At 45.2% G+C, this 17,398-nt stretch overlaps 5 non-coding genes across 5 annotated transcripts; all 5 read left to right on the forward strand.

The window, feature by feature from the left end:
- The first annotated feature begins 10,126 nt into the window (after positions 1-10,126).
- Positions 10,127-10,228, forward strand: LOC119290169. The gene has a single exon (XR_005141774.1). It is a non-coding gene; the product is annotated as a U6 spliceosomal RNA (small nuclear RNA).
- An 891-nt stretch (positions 10,229-11,119) lies between these two features.
- On the forward strand, positions 11,120-11,222 carry LOC119290185. Its single transcript, XR_005141789.1, has one exon. It is a non-coding gene; the product is annotated as a U6 spliceosomal RNA (small nuclear RNA).
- Positions 11,223-12,278: 1,056 nt separating this feature from the next.
- Positions 12,279-12,381, forward strand: LOC119290178. Its single transcript, XR_005141782.1, has one exon. It is a non-coding gene; the product is annotated as a U6 spliceosomal RNA (small nuclear RNA).
- Positions 12,382-13,416: 1,035 nt separating this feature from the next.
- Positions 13,417-13,519, forward strand: LOC119290164. The gene has a single exon (XR_005141769.1). It is a non-coding gene; the product is annotated as a U6 spliceosomal RNA (small nuclear RNA).
- A 971-nt stretch (positions 13,520-14,490) lies between these two features.
- LOC119290142 lies at positions 14,491-14,593 on the forward strand. Its single transcript, XR_005141744.1, has one exon. It is a non-coding gene; the product is annotated as a U6 spliceosomal RNA (small nuclear RNA).
- The last annotated feature ends 2,805 nt before the right edge of the window (positions 14,594-17,398 follow it).

Raw genomic sequence — 17,398 nt, forward strand, 5'->3', positions numbered from 1 at the left:
CGATGACGAAGACGATGGTCGCGCTTCACCACCGCACCGGAGCTACCTCATCTATGCCCTCGTCCACCGCACCGGGTGGTCCACCGACAACGTTGGCCGCCGCAACCGACGTACCTCACAGACACCGAGTTCCACCGCATCAGGTGCGCTTCACCAACACCGTCTCCCAGCGCACCGGGGCTACTTCACCAAGCACATCATCGCACCTTCGCCCCCCGAGGCCGTTGGGGCTTCACCAACTGTCTCGTCCACCGCATCGTAACGCTCCGCTGCCACTCAAGATCTGCATCCATGCACGGCCAGCCAACGCCAGCACATCACCCTTAACGGCTCTGAAGTGACCCGCACTCTAGCTAGGCGAGCATGCCCAAACGCCGGCCTGAACTAGGTATCCACACATCACTCCCTTGTGCCCTGTTCCGATGATGTTTGGATATCCTTTCACTGCTCTCTTAGCTTACACGCCTATGCAACTCTGACCTTAACTCTTATTTCTTCTGGAGATATCATCTGAAATAAGCAAATCCATATTTTAGCGAAGCATGACGGCGCTACGGGATCTGGTACACATCCTGCACACCCGTATAACCTTGTAAGTATATGTCCTCTGGTACAACATCAAGGTTGATTCCTCTTATTTGATCAACCATTCTCCGTGTCAAAAATGCAGAGGGGGATGCAAGGAGCACAAGGCCTGCACATCCAAGCAAGTGGTAACATGGACTTGTACATGGAACATCCCAAGCGCAAGCAGAGCTGCAGTGAGCCTGTACAACAAGCTAGCGTAAGTCCCTGCATTTCATTTAATTCATACTGGCATCCGTGTATGATTTGTGTGCAGTGGCTGATCCATGAATTCAAGTTACCAGGGGCGAACATTTAACTTAAAAAATACGAAGGCACATGCACTCCGAAAATCATCATAACTTGAGAAATGTGAAGCTACACGCCCTTTGAAAACTAGCTAATGATCCAAAGTAGTTCAGATTATAAACACTAAATGATGCAAGCACCAAAAAATACAAAATGCAACATGGTGTACAAGGACTACAAACATGGTTTGTACCTGCTTGAATTATTTATTCTCTGGCTGAAAATATCAAAGTGTAAATGCACGTATAACCAGTGCGCAAACTGCATATCAATATATCTATCCTGCACAAGTATGCCAATAGTTTCAAACAACAGATTAGAAAAGTATTTATGCTATGTTGTCATGATACGGGGACTTCCTGGTAGTTTGCTTGTCATCAATGCCTGCAAATCTCTGTCTCTCTCAACATAGTAGATCATCATTACACACTAAATCCTTCAATGAGCTTGCAAAATGCTTGCATTAGATCCCTCATTAGACACTATATGTTCATCACTAGGAGCATGTAAAATGTTTGCATCAAATCCTTCATTAGCAGTCTGTTCATTAGACACTTCAGGCTCAAGAACAACATGAGCTTGTATGTTTGCACCAGAAACTTGATTAGATACATCACATTCAGTCAGTTCAGTATTGATTGGGGGGGTTATAAAATAAGTAGAAATTGGTTTCATTTTCTCATAGATTCCCTACATACAAGCAGTTTTACAACACCGTCAGGTTTAACTATTACTAGAAATTGAAGAGTTGACTTAGATATAATCAGGGATGTGATGTACCTGCTCGTTGCGCATGCTACTCTTGCAAGCTGTGACTGTCCATTTGCGCATGCTCGATGCCATGCCCATGCTGCCACCGCTGCCTCCCACGCAGGCTACACCCAGGGTTGGATCTTCATCTTCTTGTCCTTCCGTTCGCTTGAAGCCCGGCGACCGCCCTCCAACGGGGGCGCGAGGAAGTGTTGTGTCGGTCTGTCCAGCGGCGGCTAGGTTAGGAGCGAACTAGACTGGAGGCTGGAGCGAATAAATTGGGATTTTTCCCGGTGTGGATCGATATGGGAGGCGCTCGTTTGGGCCGCGAGCCTGCTATAGGGCCTGCCTTGCACTTATGTTATTGGCCCATCCAAATTGAAACATTTTTCTTCATTTTTTACATTGGCTGCTCGTGCGTTGGGACGAACAAAACTAGCGTGGGCCAACCTGGACGACTCAAACTAGGTGCACACTTTCCAGCCACCTGAGGCGGCCGCCCATACCAGCCCCTATGGTGGCGTCGCCCTTTTTGCATGAATCATTGGATAGTGAAAGATATTCCAGTGGCGCTTTTGATTTACCCATAGAATGGTTGAATTGCTTGTTTCTATGAACTGAGTTCACCAATAATGTGAAGGATGCCAGTCTTTTCATCCTATTGTAGATTGCTTAGATCTCGATATGCCAAAAGTAATCGTATGAAATATACAGTAAAAGCCAGTGTGATGTGTTTCGCTACAACTAGTCTGACTACACGTCCTCATATAACATATCAAGGACGCACCATCTTACCAGATTAACCATTCGACTTACCCATGCAGTGTGGTAAGAAAGAAGTATTGGGACTGCGTATCCAAGCAATTGATGCCATGGACTCCTTCGTACAACCTTGTAAACAAAAAAGAAGTTGCAGTGTGCCTGTACAAAGAACTAGCGTAAGTTCAGTTACCTGCTTCTCGGAATTTTAGTTAGCCACTTATTGCAAAATTGTTCAATTACGTTGCTTGGCTTAATTTAGTTTGCTACTGATTACATAATGGCACAGTCTGTTAATCATATTGTAGACTGCGCCTATCTATGTGTTTGATACTTATTGTTAAGAATTACCTGTTTGCCTTAACTTAAATATCTACTTGTTTGTTTAACTACTTTGTTGCTGCAACAGCGGGTTACAATGATGTTAATAACTACTTTTCAGCATCCAATTGAAAGTCTTTAATTCCTTGTTTGTTTAACTGGTTTGCTGTTATAACTCCCAGTTGAGATGTTTTGCTTTTTAACTTTTCTGAATCCAATCGAAACTTTAATGGCAAAACAGGTTAGCCCAAGATCAAAGAGCGAGGTCCCCATGGACGTTGCATCATCCCACAATAGTGGCACCGGCCCAATCGTGCATTATGAATTGCCAACTGCTAATGCTCTAGAGGCTAAACTAGTGGTAGAAAGGGATTCTGCTTCTGCACTTAGAGATGAAGTTTACATGTTGAGGAAGCAAACAACACAATCACAAGCAGTACTCAAGACAACCATTAAATATTTGGTGGATTTCAAAACGAAGCAAGCTGAGACTGACCAGATTTTTAAGGTGCTGAAGGAAAAAAGGAAATTAAATTCCTACTTGGTAAATCATAGGTGAAATGTTCTTTCCATAGTTGAATAACCTTTGTGTTGTCCGTTCATGTAATCAATCAAACCATTTGTTTTAGAGATCATGTAATAATTGTTTTTTTTGTTTTTTTGTTTGTAATTTTATTTGAGCACAAGTTTGTATTAATTGATAAGACACGCAGACATTTCATTTGGGTTGCTGTGCCAGACCTACAAATATGCCAATCGGGCTGAATGTGCATTCAACAATAGTAGTATAGATGGACCATAAGTGGCACGCATCGGAAAGGGCCAAGTGGCTGGCTAAAAAAAGGATGCTGTTGTAGCCAAAAAAAAGTACAGCGGCCTGGCTTATGTATGTTAGTTGATATTATTAATCCATATACTCTATAAGTGTTTATATGTCTGTTAGTTCCGCACATTCTTGGTTGATTGACTCGGTATTTGAATCTTGATACATCGCCTGTGTACATATCTAAATGGGAGTACACATTATGCTGCGTGTGACATTTGAGTTGGACATGAAGTGTTCCAAATATTCGAATTCTCCTTATACTGGATTCTAGTTTCTGAATTTGAGTATCGGCATTTGTAAACCATATTCATATATGACAGTGGAATACATCTTTGTCGTCCTCTTGAAGATATATAAAAACACATAGAATGATTTATAAAGATTCATATAGGAATACAAAATGGATTCGAATTTAGTTGCCAGGGTAAATGTGGATGCTTATTGTCCCAAAATTCGAAAGAAACAGCAAAATGCCCACTCCCACATCGGCTGCCCGAAGCCAAGTGTTTGGGAGATAGAAATTACTGTCTACCCATTACACGGACAATCCCTCGGCCCAATTTCCACTGCTCTAAATAGGGGTAGGTTAGTAACTTCAATTAGACATGACACGACCGCCTCTGAGCCCATTCCGACACGGTGGGCGTCAAACATGGGCGGCAAAACTCATTTGATTCAAGCTCGTCCGAAAGACCTCTGTTTCTCCCTCCATTCCCCATTCATACACGGTGGGAGGCAAAACACCCTCTCCTCGTCCGAAATAGATGTAGGCTAATATTTTAAATAGGGGCAGATGTGTAACTTCCATCAGACGTGACACAACCGCCCTACCTGTCAGCCCTGTTCATACACCGTGGGCGCCAACCGTGGGCGGAAAAACACCCTCTCCTCGCCCGAAATAGTTACCGGCAAATATTTGGGAGATGCAAGATTATCGTCCTATCCCGAACCGACGAGAGGTCCAAGTTTGAAACGGGGGATAAGTTCTTAACTTTCCCATATCTCAGATAGGCACGTCCCAAAAACATGGTTCCCCGTACCTCTCCCTCCATTTTCCCATTCATACACTGTCCGCGCTAGAACACCCCATTCCCACACCAGCCTCCGTCCGCCACCCCATCCATCGCCACCATCCTCCACCACATCCATCGCCACTGTCCTCCACCATGCCGGAGCACCTACGAAGCCCGCGTCGTCCACTGCTAGAGATTGACGTTTCTCATCCACGATGATGGACCAATAGCCTTGCATCGCATCCTCTCACTTCATCGGCGCCGTCGTCCTCTTTGCCGGGGCCGCTCACACGACCTTCTCTTCCACTGCAACGGGACTTATACCCTGATGCACCCGTCTACCATCGCAGATCTGCTTCAACGCCACCGACAGCCATCGCACCCCGATGCCTACACGATGCCGCAAGAGAGGTGGTACTTCATATCTCCTCAACTTTTTGATCTCAACCAGAAAATAGATCTTAAATTGGTTACTCTACTTTCTTTTCAGCTCTTAGAATTTAGTTCTTAGTTCGAAGCAAACAATGGATGCTAAATATCAATTCTCCGGTTTGCAGCTTCAAATCTGCCATGGCACAGCCATAATACAGTTTAATTGATCATGCTTAGGGTTTAATTGATCATGTTGGTTCTGTGGTAGTTTCTTTAATAGAAATCTGAGGGGAAACCCTCTTTTGCTAAAAAATATATGCTTAGAGTTTCCCCCTTTTATGATAACTATACGATCACAATACATGCTTTGTGTCATAATAACACTGCTCCACCCATCAAGCTAAACAAGCTTAGTTGTTCAAATACGAATCTGATATTATTAAAACAAAGTTGTTTAATTGGTCAGTTAAATGATCCTAAATTAGTTTCGAAAATGCATGTTCGCCGCTCGGGTGTGTATCTCTATGTGTGGTCTGGTCAACACGGTTGGGGAGGTGAACTTTGCATATGCAGGGGTTTATAGGGAGACACTCTCCGAGTTGAAATCGCAATGCATTCCATAGATAATCTGACTACTTTTTATGTTTTCATGAATCTCAGATTTTGAACAGCATCATAATGATTATGAGCTTGCGCGCATGAAAAGAATAAAGCAGAACAATGCCATGGCTGTCAAACTTGGCATTAAGGGACTGAAATCAAGTCTAGATGCAATGCAGTGCAAACACTCTCCACCTACAGATTCATGCTCAGAATATGATCCTAACAGTGATTCTGAGCTAGAGGGAGACCTAAGTCAATGTAGCTCCCTAGTGGAGGAGTCAGAGGAAGATGCCCTATCTTATTCACCCATCAAGGTACTTTCTCTAACTTTCCAAGGTTACATTGCTCGCACATATCTTGCAACTGATGCTTTGCATTGCTTCTACATTGTTGAACTGCCATTAGCTTAGTTTACACATCGTGTATGTGAATACGCCCTGCCTTTCCACTTTCAGTACATATTCCATCTGTCATCATACCATATTTATCCATTCAAATGTTGTTCTTGTGTATCAGACATTCAAAAGGAAGAGGGCGATTGCTGATCGTGGAGGAGCACAAGCAAAGTATTTGGAAAATGTAGTGGCACCTAATAAATCAAATAGCCCATTAGGTGTAGTTGCAATATCACCTGACCCACAAAATACCCCAACTCTACCAGACTCTAGCCCTACTACACTGGTCATTTCTGATGCCCCAACTCAGCAGACCCCAACTGCAGCAAACAGTATGATTATGCCAGTTGACATAGCACCAGCTGTATGATGCAAAACCCCCATTCCAGCAAAGAGTACACCAAATCCAGTTGCCAAATCCCTTTTCGAACCAGAGAGAGCCCCAATTGGAGCAAATAGGACCCCTGTTCCATTTCTTCCCAGTTTAGAAGATGAAGCTTATGTTGTTGTCAAGAGCTTTGTGCGCATCTTTCCTTCATGGAAAGATTATACCACAGACACAGAACAATTTCCAGTCTTCCTCCGCAACTTACACGTAAGTAATGTAGTAATGTTATTCATGGTCATTACTGCATATGTTTCTGCTGACAGAAGACACAAGATTTCATTCTTTTAAATAGGCGAGGCGCAAACTGGATTGTGATGATGAGCAAGGGTTGGTTGCGCTTTTCAAGCACTTGTTGATGAAGTATCGTTCCTACCTGAGGCAAGCGCACTTCAATGGCAAGCCTCTGAACGAAATTTTTGTAAAGTCTTCGGTGTTACATTTATCCGACGGTGACTGGAATAATCTTGTTACACATTGGTCTCGGCTGCAGCGTAAGGTACTGTCTATGATATCACATCACAATTTGAACTACGTTTGTGCATTGTCCTTAATGTCTCACTTGTACGAAAACTGTTAGCAGAAGAACATTCATTCTTAAGGGACCACATAATCTCACAACTATACTGCACACTGCATTGCTCTTGTGAGTACCTCTTGCCCTGTATGACCATACTTACTTCATAGCTGTTTGATTATGTAGCATCACTACACATGTTAGCCTCATAATCGTCCATTTGGTGGACATAATAAGATCCGTATGGACTCTTACATAAATTTAGAATCAACCCAATGCTTTTGAAGAGGTTTAGTTCTGCAGTCCTCTTGTAAGGACTGAACATGGTCTATCACTGTACTTAAATTAACAGCTACTCCCTCCGTCCCATAATATAAGAACGTTTTGTATAGTACACCAATGTTCAAAACACTCTTGTATTATGGGAAGAGGGATTGGTTCATTTTGTACCATTCTGCATCTTATCTCCCTCGCCCACCATTTACTAAAAAAGATCAAATCTATATTTAATCTTACCAACAAGTAGAATACACAGACAATGCTAGTGCAGAAGTGTAGCCCATTGCTCTTGTCAGTACATTTTGTCCTGTAATGCTTGTACTTCCAGGGATTGGTAGTTGATTATGTAGCATCAATCTGCATCTTATCTTCATTATCCTCTATCCCTTCCAGTATTATCATATCTATAATTACTCTCTACAAAATGTAGAGTACAGGCAATGCTTATGAAGAAGATTCTGTGCTGAAATTCTTGAGTTATCCTTCCCTTGCCACGGAGAAGGGCATTATAAAGCCGGTGTTAACTGTTAATGTAAGTCAGTCCTTCTAAAGCCTTTATCCTCAACTGCTGTTTAATTTGCTCATACTCCCTATCGTTTATTGCTGTTTAGTTTGCTGTTTCTACCAAAATGCATGTTCGTAAGAACCGTAAGTTCTAAGTTTTACTTGTAAAACCAAATTCCTTATTCATACCATGCACATTACTTAATACTCCCTATATGTATGCTTGTTTTTGTGGATCTATAATCTAGTGTGTTGTGAAGCAGCCCACATTTGCACCTTGTCATCTCCTGTTTTATCTTACTGATGTGGCTGATGATATGAACAACATGCCATGCACGTTATCCAAAATAGATACAATGATTTTCTTTGCCCTTCATCTATGCTTGTTATGTTGACATGGTAATCCAGTAGTGTGGTGAAGCTCCCCGCATTATGAACAATGCCAAATTATGCTATTGATATTTTGAATATACTCTTTATTTTCTAATTTGAAATTGGATAGAATTGACAGAACAATTATCATCTTTGTTTATACATGTGCAAAACCTGTAATCTCTCTGCTTTGTTTCAGGGTGATATGCCTGATGGCATGCACAAGTCTGCTGAAGGCTGTGGGACAAACCCAACATATATTGCGGCAAAGAAGGCAAAACATCATGAACATAGCGAGACACCCCAAAGTCTTGTCTTGATGCAGTGTTCAAGTTACTTGAGACTAACAGTCAGACAAGCTCACATAATTCGTTGTCTGAATCAGTTCGACTTATTCAGTCCCAAGTTATAGCAGAAAGGCATTCTGCAACTCAACTTTGACTTGAAGTCCTATGTCTAAGAAAGATTGCGGAGAACACCAATGAGAACCTCATCGATAAACAGCCACACCTGGAAGCTATGACCGACATGCTAGGCCGGTCTCACAGCCTTGCTCAGCAGCTTGCGCAGCAGTTCCCCCGCAAGGCTAACCTTTCTTGAACTATCTTGGAAGTGGTCTCGGTTCAATATTATTTTGTAACGCTGCAATGGTGCCCTGTTTTTGTAATCTGCTTCTTCGTTGTGCTCTATGATCACTGGTGGCGAACTTTGATGCCCAGTGGATGTAATATACCTTAAATCATTTATTGTGTACTGTAGGTTTATTCTTAGTTACTATGCCGTAATTTCTTTATTGTATAGAATAGGTTTGTTCTTAATTCCTACTAGTTACGCAGCAGCCAGAAATGAACCACGGCCCATGATTGTGCAAATCAAATCACGGGCTTTTAACAGGCCAAAATTGTCTGGGTCCTTGTTTGGCCCAATCACATATCGGCTGCGAGCAGGCCGGATGCAAACCAAACCATAGTTAGGCCCAACTATATGACGGGCTTTTAACAGGCTGAAATTAATATAGGGCCGAAATGTTAAACGGGCCCTTAACAGGCCAAAACTAATATCAGGCCGAATTACTAAGTGGGCCTTTAGCAAGTGGGCCCAAAAGCATAGTGTCTAGTTGACGGGCTGAATCTGATATGGGCCATAATTGAGCCCAAAGCCTCTTAAAGGGCCGGACCTGATCTGGGCCATAATTTGGCCCAGAACGTGGTAGGCTTTTAACGGGCCGGATCTCATATGGGCCACTATTAGCGCTGGAGCGTGGCAGGCCATTAATGGACCGGATCAAATATGGGCCGGCATTTGGCCCAAAACATGGCAGCCAGTTAATGGGCCGGCCTACTAGGGTCCTCAAAATCATGTGGGCCTACAGTTAGGCCGGCCCATTAATGACGGTGAAATCTCGTGGGCCTTTAGCTGGGCTGGCCCATTATGACCCGCAAGAATCTTGTGGGCCTTTACCTGGGCTGGCCCATTATGGCACACAAAAATCTTGTGGGCCTTTACCTGGGCCGGCCCATTATGGCCCGCAAAATCTTGTGGGCCTTTAGCTGATCCAGCCCATTATGGTCCGCAAAATCTCGTGGGCCTTTAGCTGGGCCGGCCCATTATGGTCCACAAAATCTTGTGGGCCTTTAGTTGGGTCGTCCCATTTAAACTAGTTGGGCCGTGCCATGTGTCGACGTATCATAGGCGCCTTCTATCCAATGAGTGGATGACATCTGTCCCGACGATGAGCCGACACGTGTTTCCTCTAGCCAATGATGATTTTACACGTGGAAAATCCCCATTGGTCGAGGCTGTTAATGGGTTATCGGATCCAAAACCCGACCCGATAGCTTAACGGCGTTCCGTTACGGTGGATGCCACGTGTCGGTCACCCTTGACGAAAGCACTTCTGTGACGCGCGATTTATCGTCATGGAAGTGGACACTTCCGTGATGATAATTTTGGTAATTTCATGGAACACTTCTACGATAGCACAGGTATGACTATCTTGATTCTGTCAAAAATTTGTCATGGATGTACATGCATGACAACAAAGCGACCTACTGTGACAAACACGTATCATCGCGGAAGTGTATATTTTTTGTAGTGACATCGGCCAGCCGGGGAGAGTCAGACTGGTTCATAAGGCAGAGCACGGCAGCTAGCATCGTCCCTTCGGGGACATCTGATAAATTGGAAAGATACAGAGAAGATTAGCATGGCCCCTGCGCAAGGATGACACACACAAATCGAGAAATGGTCCAATTTTTTGAGATTTTCCACGCAAGTCCCTAGAGCCTACTTTCTTGCACTTGCGTGTGTAGCTATTCATACAGAAAGGCCCTCAATATTGCCTATTCAAATTTAGATCCACACGCTTTCTCTTCTTTGTTATAGAAGATATAACCTTTCTGTAGTAACTTTTTAGCTTTTTAATCTATTATCACATGTTTCTGGATTACTCTTCAGTTTCAGTCCTCCTACATGTAGTGTATTCCATCAATTTTTTATTGTCTTTGTTCCTTACCCTTAACTATGATTCGGTCAAAACGCAAAAAAAACATGTTTCATTAGTCTAATTTGATTATCTTACCACCAAACAAACTCATCTAAGACTTGTGAGAAAACTCTCTCGGACACTAGTGATGGTTTGTGGTAAACTCGAAAGAATCCCTTCTTCAAACCTTTCTATGCTTAGTGTACAATAACTTGTGGTCGATGAATTACGTAGGTCACAACTGGTGGCAATAACTTGATCGTCTAAGCTCCTTCACGCACAAGTTTGCTTTTTAAACAGTTTTGATTTGCATAATCCACCATTCATAAATTGTGAACAAACCAAAAAGGATTTGTTGATCCCTCCTTTCCTAAACGTGCATGTACCCTCCCCCCACGTGCGGCAAGACCTATAGTATTTTTTGTGTTCAAGCATCGATCGTTATCCCCTAACAAAAAACATGAGGGCTCGTTATGCTCTTCCATTAATTTGGGCCACATCAAGAGAGATCCAGTTTGCAATAGGCGGCCCGCCGCGCACCCGATGGCATCTTGATTTGATAGGACAACGCCAAGGGAAAAACAAACTCTTGTTTGTTTAGTCCCACATCATCCAGCCGGGGAGAGTCGGACTGGTTTATAAGGTAGAGTGCCACAGCTAGCATCATCCCTTCACGGACATCCGATAAAATTGGAATGATACAGAGAAGATTAGCATGGCCCCTGCGCAAGGATGACACTCACAAATCGAGAAATGGTCCAATTTTTTTAAGATTTCTGCGCAAGTCCCTGGAGCCTTCTTTCTTGCACTTGCGTGTGCAACTATTCGTACAGAAATGCCCTTTAGTTTCCTTTCTCCATCAGAAGGGTCCTCAATATTGCCTGTTTAAATTTAGATGCACACGCTTTCTCTTCTTTTTTATAGCAGATATAACCTTTCTGTAGTAAATTTTTAGCTTTTTAATCTATTATCAGATGTTTCTGGATTAGTCTTCAGTTTCAGTCCTCCTACAGGGAGTGTATTCCTTCAATTTTTTATTGTCTTTGTTCCTTACCTTTAACTGTGATTCGGTCATAACGCAAAAAAAACATGTTTCATTAGTCTAATTTGATTATCTTACCACCTAACAAACTCATCTAAGAATTGTGAGAAAACTCTCTCGGACACTAGTGCTGGATTCTGGTACACTCGAAAGAATCTCTTCTTCAAACCTTTCTACCCTTAGTGTACAATAACTAGTGGTCGATGAACTACGTAGGTCACAACTGGTGAACTCTAAATCTTCGGGTAGAAAAGTATATATGTTGCATACCATTTTATATATCTAGTCACACCAAATACACGGTAAGCTAACTAAGCATGAACCTTTTGGCACTATGTTCTTTGCAATGTGTACTTGTGGCAACAACTTGATCGTCTAATCTCCTTCTCACACAAGTTTGCCTTTCAAAATGGTTTGTCATTTTGCGTAATCCACCTTTCATAAATTGTGAGCAAACAAAAGGATTTGTTTGTCCATCCTTTCATAAACGTGCATGTGCCCTCCCCCCACGTGCATCAACAACTATAGTTTTCCTTTTAGTGTCCAAGCATCGCTCGTTATTCCCTCACGAAAAAACATGAGGACCCGTTATGCTCTGCCATTAATTTGGGCAACATGAAGAGAGATCAGGTTTGCAACTGGCGGCCTGCCACGCGCCCAATGGAATCTAGGTATGGCTGGACACCGCCGTGGGCAACACAAACGTTCGTTTGTTTAGTCCCACATCAGCCAGCTGGGGAGAGTCGGACTGGTTTATAAGGCAGAGCGCGGCAGCTAGCATCGTCCCTTCGGGGGCATCCAATAAAATTGGAACGATACAGAGAAGATTAGCATGGCCCCTTCGCAAGGATGACATGCACAAATCGAGAAATGGTCCAATTTTTTTGAGATTTACCGCGCAAGTCAATGGAGCCTTCTTTCTTGCACTTGCATGTGCAGCTATACGTACCCAAAGGCCCTTTAGTTTCCTTTCTCTATCAGAGAGTTCCTCAATACTACATTTTTGAATTTCAATCCACACACTTTCTCTTCTTTGTTATTGCAGATATAACCTTTCTGTAGTAACTTTTAGATTTTTAATCTATTATGGATTAGTCTTCCATTTCAGTCCTCCCACGTGTAGTGTATTCCTTCAATTTTTTATTGTCTTTGTTCCTTACCATCAAATGTGATTCGGTCATAACGCAAAAAACATGTTTAATTAGTCTAATTTGTTTTTGTTACCACCTAACAAACTCATCTAAGAATTGTGAGAAAACACTCTCGGACAATAGGATGGATTCTAGTACACCCGAAAGAATCTCTTCTTCAAACCTTTCTGTCTTTAGTGTACAATAACCAGTGGTCGATGAATTACATAGGTCACAACTGGTGAAATATCAATCTTCATGTAGAAAATTATATATGTTGCATACCATTTTATATATCTAGTCACACCAAAGACATGGTAAGCTAGCTTAGCATGAACCTTTTGGCACTATGGTCTTTGCAATATGTACTTGTCGCAATAAATTGATCGTCTAAGCTCCTTCACGCACAAGTTTGCTTTTTAAAAAGTTTTGATTTGCATAATCCAGCATTCATATATTGTGAACAACCAAAAGGATTTGTTGATCCCTCCTTTCCTAAACGTGCATGTGCCCTCCCTCCACGTGCGGCAACAACTATAGTATTTTTTGTGTCCAAGCATGATTCGTTATTCCCTAACAAAAAACACGAGGGCTCGTTATGCTCTTCCATTAATTTGGGCAACACCAAGAGAGATCCGGTTTGCAACTGGCGGCCCACCGCGCGCCCGATGACGTCTTGATTTGGCAGGACAATGCCATGGGCAAAACAAACACTCATTTGTTTAGTCCCACATCGTCCAGCCAGGGAGAGTCGGACTGGTTTATAAGTAAGAGTGCCGCAGCTAGCATCGTCCCTTCGAGGACATTCGATAAAATTGAAACGATACAGAGAAGATTAGCATGGCCCCTGCGCAAGGATGACACGCACAAATCGAGAAATGGTCCAAATTGTTTGGAGATTTCTGGGCAAGTCCCTGGAGCCTTCTTTCTTGCACTTGCGTGTGCAGCTATTCATACAGAAAGGCCCTTTAGTTTGATTTCTATATCAGAAGGGTCCTCAATATTGCCTTTTTAAATTTAGATCCACACGCTTTCTCTTCTTTGTTATAGCAGATATAACCTTTCTGTAGTAACTTTTGAGCTTTCTAATCTATTATCACATGTCTCTGGAGTAGTCTTCAGTTTTAGTCCTACATCTAGTGCATTCCTTCAATTTTTTATTGTCTTTGTTCCTTACCCTTAACTGTGAGAAAACTCTCTCGGACACTAGTGCTGGATTCTGGTACACTTGAAAGAATCTCTTCTTCAAACCTTTCTATCTTTAGTGTACAATAACTAGTGGTCGATGAATTGCGTAGGTCACAACTGGTGAACTCTCAATCTTCCTGTAGAAAGGTATATATGTTGCATACCATTTTATATATCTAGTCACACCAAATACACGGTAAGCTAGCTTAGCATGAACCTTTTTGCACTATGTTCTTTGCAATGTGTACTTGTGGCAACAACTTGATCGTCTAATCTCCTTCCCGCACAAGTTTGCCTTTCAAAAAGGTTTGTCGTTTTGCATAATCCACCTTTCATAAATTGTGAAAAACCAAAAGGATTTGTTTATCCATCCTTTCCTAAACGTGCATGTGCCCTCCCCACACGTGCGGCAACAACTATAGTTTTCTTTTTAGTGTCCAAGCATCGCTCGTTATTCCCTCATGAAAAAACACGAGGGCCCGTTATGCTCTTCCATTAATTTGGGCCACATCAAGAGAGATCAGGCTTGCAACTGGCGGCCTACCACACGCCCGATGGAATCTAGGTATGGCTGGACACCGCAGTGGGCAACACAAACTCTCGTTTATTTAGTCCCACATCGTTCAGCCAGGGAGAGTCGGATTGGTTTATAAGGCAAAGCGCGGCAGCTAGTATCGTCCCTTCGGGGGCATCCGATAAAATTGGAACGATACAGAGAAGATTAGCATGGCCCCTGCGCAAGGATGACACACACAAATCGAGAAATGGTCCAATTTTTTTTGAGATTTTCCGCGCAAGTCACTGGAGCCTTCTTTTTTTGCACTTGCGTGTGCAGCTATTCGTACCGAAAGGCCCTTTAGTTTCCTTTCTCTATCAGAGAGGTCCTCAATACTGCCTTTTTAAATTTCGATCCACACACTTTCTCTTCTTTGTTATTGCAGATATAACCTTTCTGGAGTAACTTTTAGCTCTTTAATTTATTATCACACGTTTATGGATTAGTCTTCCGTTTCAGTCCTCCCACATGTAGTGTATTCCTTCAATTTTTTATTGTCTTTGTTTGTCGGTGTACTAGAGTAGGGGTACCCTAGTATCCCGAACTTGTGCACGGGCAGTCGCAGCATCCCGCGGCAAGGCTTGCCGGGTTACCGCCAAAGTCCTCCGTGGTTCCTTTGGAGCCATTCAAGAACAAAGGATCCAAACCAAGACACCACAAGACCCCGGCAAGAGGAGCTTGCCGGGAAGGCCAACCAAGGCAAGGCACTTAAGGAGACAAGACCCCGGCAAGAGGAGCTTGCCGGGAAGGCCACCCAAGGCATCTCAAGGAACTTCCCGCGAGGCGCCTCGCGTCCCGGCAAGGCCCGGTGAGCGACAAGCTCCCGGACGCGACAAGACAACGACCGCGGCAAGGCGCTTGCCGCGGCAAGCCACCACTCTGTGCCAGCGCTCCAGCACATCCACCAACGTGTCGCTCTGGGACCCTTCCAGGCGTGCGTGGCGGGAGGCTGTGCAGCCAGCGGTGCGCAGTGGCGAACGGCGCTGACAAGATTGCCATCGTGGTGAGCGGTGGCGTCCCTGACGGTCCCTTTTGCACTGTTTAGGCGACACAGACGGGCATTTAATGCCCTTGTCACCTGCCGTCAGGGTTAGGTATGATACACTGTAGTAGGTAGCTGTACCTACCGCAGCACCTTTCCATTTTTACCCTTTGTCTCTGTTGCCACCTGTCGGTGACCCCTTGAGCATATAAAAGGAGGCCCATGTGCAACGTAGGGGGGGGGTCGGAAAAAAGAGAACACTCAGGCTCGGTCTCGTTAGCCGCTGGTGTGAACTGTAGCACTCCGCGCTCCCGAGCAAGAACTCAATACAAACCACAAAGCAGGAGTAGGGTTTTACGCATCCGTGCGGCCCGAACCTGGGTAAACTGCTCGTGTGCTTCGCCTCGATCCGCTCTTCGTGCGACCTCCGCCCCCACTGAACCGAAAGGGACTCGGTCCGCCTGTCCCATAGGTGTTCGTGGATTAGTCCCCCGACATCTTTGGCACGCCAGGTAGGGGGCGTCGAGCTTGTGTGAACCAGATCCGGCGTTCACGCGAGCTAGATCTTCGTCACCTTCATCAACATGCCGCCGAAGAAGAAGGCTTCGGAGGCGGCTGCTCCGTCCGCGCCTTACCCACCACCGCCGGAGCAAACGGCTGATGGGGCAGACGCCGGTGGAAGAACGGGCGTCGACGAGGGAGCTCATGGTGCTGCCAGGTCCAAGGACAAGGATGCGCTGCCCATCGGCGGCGTAGCCGGCTCCCACAATGACCGGGCGCACTCCAAGACCTCGGCGTCCGTACATGCACCGCGCCCATATCAGGAGGCGCGGGACCGGCAGCGTCATGGTACTCACGGTACCATGCGTTTGCTGGACCAAGATCGAGCTGGTGGATCTCGGAGTGCTCAAGACCAGCATGCACGCCAACATGCTGGCACGAGCGAGGCACGGTCGCCTGGACGGGACACTACTCCTTCTAACATGGTTAGAAGTCCGAGCATGTCCCGCTCCTCGCACCGTTCGCCACCACCACCCGCCACTACAGCAGAAGCTTTGGCACGAGCTCAACTACTCCTGGACTACCTTCCAACGGCGGACAAGATCGACGACTGGAGGGCCACCATTCAGAGTCTCATCGGCTTCGCCAACGGCGACACTCAACAACAGTCGAGCACGTCGCAGCCGCGGCAAGCCAGCCAGGCACGAGCCGGTGGCGACAAGACCGGTGGGGTGCAACCACTATGCACTCTCCGCCCCAAAGGCCAAGATCGCCGACTCGCCGGATCCACCTCGACAGCGACTCCACCGCGTCATCAGATCCATGAGCTTGTCGCGATCAGCGCCAAGTTCTTCATGAACGACAGCAAGAAGACGCTTGTACACGTATCGAGCGCCGAAGAGAAGCGCGACGTCAGTCGGACCAGCGCGCTGGGCCCTCTGTTGACATGCATGCGCCAGGGGAACCAGGCGACTTGTCGTACGCGGTAGGTTGCCCTGCGTTTACTCGTGAGCTGCGGCAAGTCCAGTGGCCCAGCATGAAGAATTTCAAGCCAGATGTACCGGAGAAGTACGACGGCAAGTCGCATCCGTCGGAGTTCCTCAGCATCTACACCATCGCGGTGCATGCTGCCGGGGGACGGGACGACAAGATCCTTGCCAACTACTTCCCGCTGGTGCTCAAGCCCAACGTCAGGTCCTGGCTCATGCACTTGCCGGACAACTCCATATCCTCCTGGGCAGACCTATGCCATCAGTTTGTCGGCGCCTTTACAAGCGGCCACAAACCTCATGGCCAAGAGAGTGACCTTCATCTGCTCACCCAGAAGGAAGGAGAGCCCCTGCGCAAGTACATTCAGAGGTTCAGCCGTGTACAGCACAACATCCCAGATGTCCACCCTACCGCGGTCATCAGTGCTTTCCATCAGAACGTGCGTAACCGCAGGATGCGGGAGGAGATGGCGATGTGCAAGATCAGAGACGTCAGTGAGCTGTATGCCCTGGCCGACAAGTGTGCACGTGCTGAGGAAGGGAGGAAACTCCCCGG

Source organism: Triticum dicoccoides, chromosome 4A, assembly GCF_002162155.2.
Source record: "Triticum dicoccoides isolate Atlit2015 ecotype Zavitan chromosome 4A, WEW_v2.0, whole genome shotgun sequence".
In the NCBI taxonomy this organism is placed as follows: Eukaryota; Viridiplantae; Streptophyta; class Magnoliopsida; order Poales; family Poaceae; genus Triticum; species Triticum dicoccoides.